Below are 10634 nucleotides of genomic sequence, written 5' to 3'. Positions count from 1 at the left end.
ACCCCCTGTCCATCCTTCGGGCAGTCTGACGGTTCTGCCTTCTCCCCTCTGCCCCCTCGCGTTCCTGGGAAGGACTCGCTGAGCAGGGCCGCCCGGCCCCCGACCTCAGGGTGCCTGAGCTCCTCCAGGGTCTGCATGAAGTGGGGCATGCACTTGGCTCTGACTGCAACCTGGACGCCTCGAAATGGAAGGGCCAGGCCCAAGAAGATGACCCTGGCCCGGGGAAGAGAAGCTGGATCTTTCGGCTTGGGATTGGCATGTGTCTGTGTCTGGGGACGTCAGGTCCAAGAGCCAGGGTTCTAACCCAGGATGCGTTCTGGGCCTCCAGCCTGTGGGGTAGAGCACGGAGCCCCCAGCTCGACACGCATCTCTTCTTGGTCCCCTCTGCCACCCGCATCTCAGCGTGGACATGGGCATAGCGCAGGTGCCTTCTTGCCCTCCTCTGGTCCAGATGGCCCAGCCCCCTCCCCTGTGGTCACAGAGTCAGAACTCTGCCCCCCTCAGGTGAAGCCTGAGCTTCACCTGCCTCGGGCCTCGGGCTCGGGGCTGGGGCCTTTCTCAAAGTGCGTGGGTAGGGGCTACCTGGAATCGTCTGTCTCCAGACCCCTAGCAGGACGTGACCCCTGACATGAAGGAGGGTCCTTCTGAAGAATGGGACTCACTTCCTTGATATACGGGCAGAAAAAACCGAGACCTCAGGGCAGAGCCAGCCTGCAAACCGCCGGCCACCTTGCATGATGCTGATGCTCCTGGGCTTCTGGCAGCCTTTCCTGTCTCTTCTCTTCTCTTCTTCTTGTTCTTTCCCATTTTTGAGAAAGGGTCTTAGCAGGTAGCCAAAGATGGCCTTGAACCCCTGCCTCAGCCTCCTTGGTGCTAGGATCATAGGTATATGTCACCCTTCTCCCTAAAATATACCTCTCCCATGTTGTGTTGCTTTGTTTCACAGTGCTGGAGTGGGATCTAGGGCCTTGTGCCTGCTAGTGCTCTATTCCTGAGCCACATACCCAGCCCTCCTTGGCCTCCTCCTGACCCCAGCCTGGCCGGTCTCCTTCCCGATGGCCTCCACTGGACCGATCACCAGATGCAGGCGAGGTTGTGAAGTTTCCTCATAAACATAGGGACTCTTCACTTAGGGCCTTGACTTTGCGGAATAAGAATTTCTGGACAAGTCACGATGGTAAGAAACTTGGCGGAGCTTTATTGAGCAAGTAAGCAAGCAGGCAAGCAGACAAGCAGACAAACACAGAAGGGCAGAGACACACTCAGAGTATGGGTGCTCTCAAGACAGACAGACAGTCAGACAGACAGACAGACACACACACACACACAGATCCTTGCTGTTAGGGCACTTATGGCTGTTTAGGGGTGAGCAGGGAGTTTGGCTTCAAAGTAACATAAAGATAGGCATTTCATCCTTGCTGTATCCACTCCTGGTGTTACCTTCTGGGTTTCTGGATGCTTGGGGTGTTTCTTCCAGGTAAGAAAGCACCCTGCCGTAAAACAGACGCTTCTCCTTGAGATAGGAAGGTGTTCTAAGTTTGGGGGGGGGCGTATTTTTCTCAGGATGCATACGTTAAATCTTGGGGTTAGAAATGCATCCTCAGGATGTCTGTCCTTAAAGCGAAGATGGCACTTCTGTTTCTAAATACCATATTTCTGAGTTGCCTTCACCAGGCTTACTTTCCCCTTAATCTTAAGGGAAGCAGATGAATGACTTCCTCTGTACTTGCTGTAAGCTGGACATACCTCATTCTCCTTGTCTATCCTGCTTCAGAACCTCAGCTCAGCAGGGCGACCAAAAAAGCAGTGGACAGGTGTGGGCAGGGAGCTTAGAATGAGAAAGACAGGTGTACAGAAAGAAAGACAGAAAGACACACTGAGATAGAGCTTGAGAAAGATAAGGGGATGGACTAAGAAAGACAAAGACAGGAAAAGCTGATGCACACACACAGACATACAGACACATACACACAGACACAGACACACAGACAGACACACAGATACACACAGACACAGATACACACAAAGACACACAGACACACAGACATACACACAGACAGACAGATACACACAAAGACACATAGACACAGACACACAGACACATACACACAGACAGATACACACAAAGACACACAGACACACACACACACAAAGACACACAGACACACAGACACATACACACAGACAGACACACATACACACAAAGACACAGACACAGACACACACAGACACACACAGACAGACACACAAACAGACACACAGACAGATACACACAAAAACACATAGACACACACAGACACACAGACACAGACACACAGATACACACAAAGACAGATACACACAAAGACACAGACACACAGATGCACACACACAAAGACACACAGACACACAGATACACACAAAGACACAGACACACACACACAAAGACACACAGACACACACAGAGACACAGACACACAGACACATACACAGACACCTAGACACACAGACACACACAGACACGCAGATACAAAGACACAGACACACACACAGATACACACACAGACACACATAGAGACACACAGAGACACAGACAGACACACACACAGACACAAAGACACACATACGGACACACACACAGACACACACAGACACAGAGACACACATACAGACAGACATACACACAGACACACACAGAGACACAGAGACACAGACACAGGCACACAGGCAGACACACACACACACAGACAAAGCCCCTTCCTGATTCCTTTGTGAGGGTCATAGCAGGACGGGCCTGAGGCCGGCAGCCTACCAAGGCCCAAGAGTCCCTGCCTGCAGCTCCTGCCTCCTCCCGTGCCTGTCAGGTCCGGGACTGTGTGGCCTCTCCGCCCAGCAGCCTGTGGGATCCCCTGTGGGGACTGAGGGGAAGAAAACACTTTAATTCTCTGCAGAGTGTGCTCGGGAGGGTGCTTGTGGAGAGAGCAGGCCTTTGGGGTCAGAGCAGGGAGAGGGCCCAGGGTGCCTCCAGCTGGGGCCAAGCTTCTGGCTGGAGAGAGCTGGTGGTCAGGGCAAGCTGCCAAGTCGTGGGCCAGCCCGGAGCCGGCTGAGGGAGGCCGGGCCGCCGCTCTGCAGTTCCGGGGCAGGGGTGGGGAGAATATTTATGTAAATACGGTGAGCTGCCGGATTCTAGAGGGATGAAATCATGCTCCTCCAGCACGGGGTCTGGGAGCTGGCCAGAAGGGCTGGGCGGGCCGGGGCAGCACCAGACCCTCGGTGAGTGGGGGCTTGGCAAGGGAAGGTGGCCGGGGATGCGGGGAAGTCGGCAGGAGGGCTGGGACTCTGGCCTGGATTCTGACCTGCTCCAGGCCCCGCTTCCCCGCAGGCCAGCCATGATCCGTGGGGATCTGAGTCTGGCCCTTGGCACAGCCATGTGGAAGAAGAGGCATGCAGGGAGGGAGCACCATAACTGAGCTGGGGTCGGCGGGAGCCGTGCTGCAGGGAGTGCTGCAGGGCTCTGGGTTACCCTGCCCTGACTCCTGAGGGCGCCGTGAAGCAGGGCCTTGCAGGGTGTCCCAGCCAGATGTCAGACCTGGGGGCGGGGGGGGGGGTCACTGGATGCACTGGAGCACCACGGAGGCATGGGGTAGGGAGGGACTGGTGAGGACACCGCTCTGTGGAACAGTCTCATTGCCCTCTGGCTCAGGTGACCCGGCCTCTTGCTGGCCAGGCCACCGTCATCTTCAGTAGAGGTCTGACACGCACCTGGAAGGCAGACTCTCTTGGCGATGGCTCTGGACTTCGGGCCCTCCGGGTGCAATCTGTCTTCCGTCCAGGGTGCCTGAACTCACTCTCCCTGGCAGTGCTCCGGGCAGGACAGATGTGGCCGCCTCTCCTGCTGCCCAGATCACATTCCTGGCCCTGGATTAAAGCAGTTTTGCAACAACAGAGTGGCCTCTACTCAAACCACCCTTGCACAGCCCAGAGGAGGACATCTGGTAACAGGTATCTGTAGAGAGTCTGTGCTGGGGGCCAGGGCGGGCAGGGGGCGGGGCGTGGAGACAGAAGCCGAGACACAGACCACGGCCATCCAGCTCCACGGCGGAGTCCTCGTGAGCATGGAGATGCTGGCAGGACCTGCGCCTTGCCTGGAAACATGGCAAGTGCAGGCAGGCCAGATGGCCGGTTTTGGCCTCTGTCCTCGCTCTCTGATTTTGGCGTAGGATACAGATATGTGATCCAGCAGCCAGCTTTGGACCATGAGGAGCTGATCATGAGGCAAAGTCTGACTAGTACAAGAAGGCCCTACCCTAGGCCCAGCCCTAAGCCACTTCCTTTAATTCTGCCAGTGGCAACCGCAGTACCGCCCTGGGTGTGGGCTGAGGGCAGCTCACACAGACACCGGGTGGCAGAATCCACCTGTTAGCAAAGATTGGTGGGCAGGGCCTTGCAGACGGCTCCGGTTCAGGCCCCACGCCTGTGCCTCCCAAGCAAGGAGACCTGTGGCGTCTCCCCGAGACACGTGAGGAAGGACTCCACGTCCTTCGAGGCCTACAGGGAAAGGCAGGAGCCGGAGGAGCGCGTGAGCACCCAGCTCAGACTGCCGCCAGTAAGAGGAGTCGGCGTGGTGCGCAGGGCAGGCCCGTGTCTGGGTGGCTCGTGTGGACGTGTGTGGTGCAGCCGCCTTGCACCCGGGGCCGAAGCACAAGATGTGGGTCCACTGTGGGTGGAGACAGACCCGTCGGCACCGGGCACTTGAGTGTGAGATGTCACCTGTGTTGTGTGTGTGCACACACCCATCTGCTCTTAGTCCCCTGCCTTCCAGGGCTGCCTTCTCCTGTGGAATGGCCGACGCAGTCTGAGATGTTCCCTGGGCAACGTCTCCACGGCACACGCCTGGACTTTGAAGATTCTGGGGAGTCTGAGACGCTGTAGAAGACCGCCCCGTCTCCTTCTCCTCCAGCTCTGTCCTGCTTCCCTGTGGGGCTCTGAGTGTTGGAAAGGGGTGGGGAGGGGCAGTGTGGGCAGAAAAGCCAGCAGCCCCGCTCTGGAGAACTGATGTACTTTGGCAGGAGGGGAAAACATGAGGGGAGTTCCTGCCTGCTGCCAACCCTTAAGTGCCACTGCTCTGGGGACCCTGCATTGGCTGGGAGGAGGTCAGCGCGGGGGCTGGGTGTGGGGCGGGCACTCCGGAGCCCGGCTGGGTGTGGGGCTGTCCCCGAGGGAGCCACACCTGCTGGCAGAGCCTCTGGTCCCTCAGGCTCTGCACTGACTCCAAGAAAACTTTGCTCACCTTTCCTGGCTTCTCTCTCTGATTTCTCTGACTGCACAGCCCCAGGATCCTGCTTCTTCTAGAAGTGTTTCCTGTGTGGATGAGGATTACGCGTTCCAGCACGGATAGCCTTGACCCATGGCGGGCTCTGCCCCACGCCTGAGCTCTGCCCAGGGGTCTGTGGGGTGGTGGGGTGTACGCTGTCTGCCTCCCTTCTGGCTCTTTTGGTCCAGGACCCAGCAAGGGAATGCAGAGGGAGAACTGTCCTCCCAGACTCCCTCTGGGGAGACTCCCCAGAGCAGGCCTGGGGCTCCCGGGGCGGGGAGTGTGTGTGCGCAGTACCAGGTCGGTGCAGGCCTGGGGCTCCCGGGGCGGGGAGTGTGTGCGCGCAGTACCAGGTCGGTGCAGGCCTGGGGCTCCCGGGGAGGGGAGTGTGTGTGCGCAGTACCAGGTCGGTGCAGGGTGCAGGCCTCCACCCCAGAGTACTTTCACCCCAGCCCGCCCCTCTGAGCCCCACCTTCTCGCTCCTGGGCCCCCAGATGGCTGGTTTGGGAGTGAGTCTTGGGCCAGACTCCCTAGATGACCTGTGAGTGCTGCAGTGTGTGGCCTCAACCTCCGACCTCCGTCCGTGTTCTGGTGATCAGGCAGCCTTGCTGTCCTTTCTCCATGGACCGTCTGGGGTGCATCCCTGGGCGCAGGCCAGGGCTTTGACCAGCAGAGGGAGGTGGCCCACCTGGGAGGGGTCCCCAGAGCCCAGGCTCAGAGACATCCACCGTCATAGATTAGAAGCTTGTTTTTGCTGGTCCGAAATGGAATGGTTCTCTTGTAGACTTCAGAAAGCCTGGGAAATAGAGAAACCAAACACTTGGCCCCTCCAGGCAGCCTCTGCTCCCCTCCCCCTCCCGCCCCCTCCCTCTCCCTCCCATGAATTCTCGGAATTCCTTCCCCAGCCCCTTGCTGGGCCAGGCAGGGAGAGCTGGGCCAGATCTGGAAGGCTGCACTTTTCTTGCTCTCCTGTCAGGTCAGGGCCTCCAGACTGGATCTTGGCAGGCCAGGAGGCTCCGCGCCTCCCACAGCTGACCACTGCCCAAGGCCTTCAAACCCTCATGGTGGCTGCAGGGTCCCCGGCTCACGCCCTCCCTCAGAAGCCTCCACGGAAAGGTCCTCAGTAGATAGCAGAGCTTGCTGGAGGAGGCCAGCTGGAACCCACTGGAGCCCGGAGGGCCGTGGGCTGGCCGTGCACTGCAGCCGTCCAGTCCTGGAGCCCGGAGGGCCGTGGGCTGGCCGTGCACTCCAGCCGTCCAGCCCTGGAGCCCGGAGGACCGTGGGCTGGCCGTGCACTGCAGCCGTCCAGCCCTGGAGCCCGGAGGGCCGTGGGCTGGCCGTGCACTGCAGCTGTCCAGTCCTGGAGCCCGGAGGGCCGTGGGCTGGCCGTGCACTCCAGCCGTCCAGTCCTGGAACTGGGAGGACCTGACGCTGTTTTGATTTTTTTGTTTTTTGTTTTGTTTTGTTTTGTTTTGTTTTGCAATGGAGTATCAGAACTGATGGACAGAGAGGCAGAGAGAGATAGAGAGCCATAAACACAGAAAGATAGGAAGAACCACAGACACAGAAGACAGTGACACAGGAGAAACAGGCAGAGACAGAATAAGAGAGAGGAGAGACAGAGACAGAGAGACAGAGAGGACAGACAGAGGGATGGAGGGAAACAGAGAGAGCAATAGTGGGGAGAGAGAGGGATCTGACACACACACACAGACAAGAGAGAGAAAAACACAGACATACGCAAAGAAACAATCAGAGACAGGTAGACAGCGGTGTGCCATCCACAGCTTTGCCAGGTGGACGCGGGCAGCTGCTCTGACCCCGCCCAGCAGTGGCTTTGCCCACAGAGGTCCTGGACCCGCGTGGGAGGGACTGTCTGACCTCCTGCCTGGACCCTCCACGTGGACCCAGCTCACCTGATCTGCACCGCTGGCTTACTACTGGACACACCGAGGCTCCCAGCGTGGGACACGGCGTGCCCACCCTCTCTTGCGGGGCCAGGCCTGGCCGTGTGTCGAGCATTACCCCCTTCCATGGGCACAGTCACAGGGAGGCCCTTACAGCCTCAGAGCACGAGCACGGAGGGCCGTGGAGAGACAGCGGGCACAGCCGCAGCGTACGCGGCTGCCCAGTCCTCCCTCCGGCCATGCTCCATGGTAAGCCTGCTGGGGAGGGATCCCGGAGCAGCAGATGGCCCCCACCTGGCCAGGATCCCCAGGCCCCACCAGGACCGAGTGGTGGAGCTGCAGCTACCTCGTCCTGTAGCTACACACCAAGCCCTTTGCCGCCGCCGCCGCAACACACCCTGGCGTGTATCCACACAGGTGGGACAGCCCCAGGTGGCTTCCTCGGGTGCTCCCTGATAGAGCCCACCCTCCGGTCTCCCAGCAGCCCTCCAGTCGGGGCTTCTTACCGAGACACGGGGGTCCAGAGACTCCACCTTGTGGAAGACTTCAGCTAGCTTCCTCGGCTCGTTTCTCCACCCGTGAAAAGAAGAAATGCTAAAATTTTCCCAAGCTAAGGATAGAAATTGGCGCCTAACACTACTGGAGGAGCTGGGCATGAGGGGGTCGTTTGTCACGCAGCAGACGCTGGCTGATGCATCCTCACTGTCCCTGTGTACAGGGGGAACATCTGCAGTGTGTCCAGGCCCGCCCTCCTGTCCTCCCCGCTGCAGCCAATTCAAGGCCTATGCTCCTGTGACAGGATTCTGAAGAGGCCCAGACCGAACCCCAGAGCACCATCTCCTATTAACCAGTGCATGGATCTCTGCTGTTCTGTAAGTAGGAAGGGAGGCACAGGGTCCCTGTGAACCTCACTTTGCCATCTCCCCAGGCTGCGGGAGCTCTGCCAACACCATCCCAGAGTCTGCTTCCCCACCTGACCCCAGCATCCACTCCACTCCCACAAGGGCTCCGGCCCAGAGACCTTCCCTGCCCGCCCTCATCTGTGAGCGCAGCGCTGAGACGCGTTATTTCACCTGCTGGGTCCCGCATTCCGGGGCAGGGCTGGGGTAGGTCATAAAAACGTTGCGGTAACCTATATATTATTTTTATACCGGTGCTTAACACGGTGTCTTTGACACATGCAGGGAAGCCCCGTCATAAATCAAGCATGGGGCCCACCGTGAGCTACACAGGGGGTCACCAGCCTCTCACATGTGTGCGCAGGCCCCAGTGGCCGCTCTCCTGGGGCCCAGCTTCAGGCCCGTCTGGGGTCCAGCTGCCCTTGCCTCCCACAAAGCCTCCCTGAGAGTGGGGAGAGGGTCCAGGCCAGAAATGCTAGGCAGAGCTCACTTCGGACTTAAAAGCCACAGCTCCTGTAGGTGTGTCTGCCTGAGTGTACTCAGGTATGTCTTGTGTGGGCAGTGGTACACACACGTGCATTCCTGTATAGAGAGGTGTGCCTGTGCACATAAGTGGGCTTGTGTGTGTGCAATGTGCGTGCATGTGTGTGCACAAGCAGCCCTGTGTGTGCAGATCTGTGTGCACAAGCGGGCTCATACCTACAGGATGCTTGTGTGGACCTGCGTACACTAACTTATGCGCATAAGCAGGTGTATTGTGCAGCTATAGGTTCATTTGTGTGAGTATAAGCGGGTCTGTGTGTGCAGATAGGTACTTGTGTGTGTGTTTGCGTGTGTACATGCAGGTTTGTGTTCAAATGTGTACTCGTGTGTGTGCATGTTTCACTGTGTGTGCACGCATGTGCATGCACCATGTTTGTGTGTGGGGTGTGTCCCAAGCACACAGTGCACCTTGAGCCCTCCTGCTCCTCGGTTTGCTCAGTGGGCCCAGGGTCTTCCTCTCCAGCCCCTGCTGGCCCTGGACTCTGTGGTCTTTCTCCCAGGATGGCCAGGTGGATGGCGCCATCCCCAAGCTCCCAGAGGCTTAGGACCCGGATGGTGCCAGGGCTCCCCAGGCCTGGCCAGGGCTGGGCCACAGCCAGGCGGAGGGGGTGTCTGTCTGCCCCCGCATGCCGCAGACACGGCAGGGCTGCCCTGGACGGGGCCTGCAGGGGACGATGTGGAAGTGGAGAAGGGGAGGCAGCAGGGGCTGGCCCTGGGGCTTTTGCACAATGTGGGCCGCTCGGTCTTCGCGGGCTCCTGGGTGCTGGCTCACAGGTGAGGGCTGCACCAGGCCGGCCAGCAGCACTGTGTCCTGGGGAGAGGAGGACACTAGTGGCGCTGGCAGAGAGGCCCCAGAGGAGGTAGCAGCAAGCTGCAAAGAGAACACCCGGGAATGCTGCTCCCAGCCACGGTGGGGGACAGCAGCCCTGGAGCCTCCTCTGGAGAGCCCCCTCCTCCAGGACGTCCCTACCAGGGCTCAGGGCCTCTGGGTCCCGTGGGCCGCGGGTATCTGCAGCGGGAGGCGATGCCCAGGGCATGTGTGTAGTCCGGTGCCACCTGGACTGGGGTGTGGGTGAGACAGGTCTCTGGGCCCTCTGGAAGGGCTGGGCAGGGGCTGCTCGCAGAGAACTGTCGGAGGCGAGGTGGACAGCAGAGAGGCTCGGAGAGAAAGCAAGAAAACAAACTGGAGGACAGGAGCAGTAATGGGGAGCAAGCGTCCTGAGTGCTGGCTCCCCAGTCCTGTCTGTCCCACGGACAAGGCCTTCCTCTGCAGTGCCTCAGCACGGGCACGGCACTGACCCCCGAGGCTTTCTGGGTTTAGGCCCTGTGCCTGCCGATGCCAGACACGGCGGGTAGCCTGGTCAGGCGTCTGAGACCCCACCGCCCCTCCGGGAAGGGCGCCCTCAGCCCGAGCGCCCCTCCACCTTGCTCAGGAAAGGGGATGAGAGGTGGGGGCTGGTCCCCCTGCCACGGCCTGCAACACACTCACACGTGTGCAATGCGCATGTACACGTGTGCACACGTTTGTACATGTGCGTGCATGCACGTATACGTGCACAGGCGCACGGAGTGGAGGTGGTGTCTGCCTTCCACTCTGACACATTTTATTAAAAAGGAAGAAGGAAAAAGAAAGGAAAATATACGAGAGTCTCCCACAAGGACCACACACGGTGGCCTGGTGCGGCAGCCACAGGGCCGGCTGAGCCCCAGCTGGCACCGCGGCAGCGAGCCTGCCACCTCCAAACCCAGACCCCCGAGGCAGCCGCGGTTGAGGGTTGGAGCCGGAGCCGGGGGGTCCCGGCTCGGGGTTCCTCACACCATCACTGTCCACTGACTCCTCTAGGACTTGGGACCTGAGGTCACGTGCGGTTTGGGGGCAGACAAGGAAAGCCTTGTCCCTTATGGTGGTTGGGGGGGGGGTCATTTTGCCACAGCCCCTACCCAACACCCTTGGTGTTGACTGTGGTGCTGACCCAGAAAACGACCATCCTC

General features: G+C 59.3%; 1 long non-coding RNA gene across 2 annotated transcripts; it reads left to right on the top strand.

The window, feature by feature from the left end:
- The first annotated feature begins 3166 nt into the window (after window positions 1-3166).
- On the top strand, window positions 3167-5134 carry LOC138808138 (uncharacterized). Of its 2 annotated transcripts, none has more exons than XR_011366399.1 (3): window positions 3167-3252; window positions 3840-3981; window positions 4802-5134. It is a non-coding gene; the product is annotated as an uncharacterized lncRNA (long non-coding RNA). The 2 variants fall into 2 exon arrangements; XR_011366398.1 differs by having other exon boundaries at window positions 4787-5134.
- Window positions 5135-10634: the final 5500 nt, after the last annotated feature.

Source organism: Dipodomys merriami, unplaced genomic scaffold, assembly GCF_024711535.1.
Source record: "Dipodomys merriami isolate MVZ:Mamm:240054 unplaced genomic scaffold, mDipMer1.0.p SCAF_440, whole genome shotgun sequence".
NCBI lineage: Eukaryota > Metazoa > Chordata > Mammalia > Rodentia > Heteromyidae > Dipodomys > Dipodomys merriami.
The sequence above is the reverse complement of the archived record's forward strand: the minus strand, read 5'-3'. Positions and strand labels throughout refer to the sequence as shown.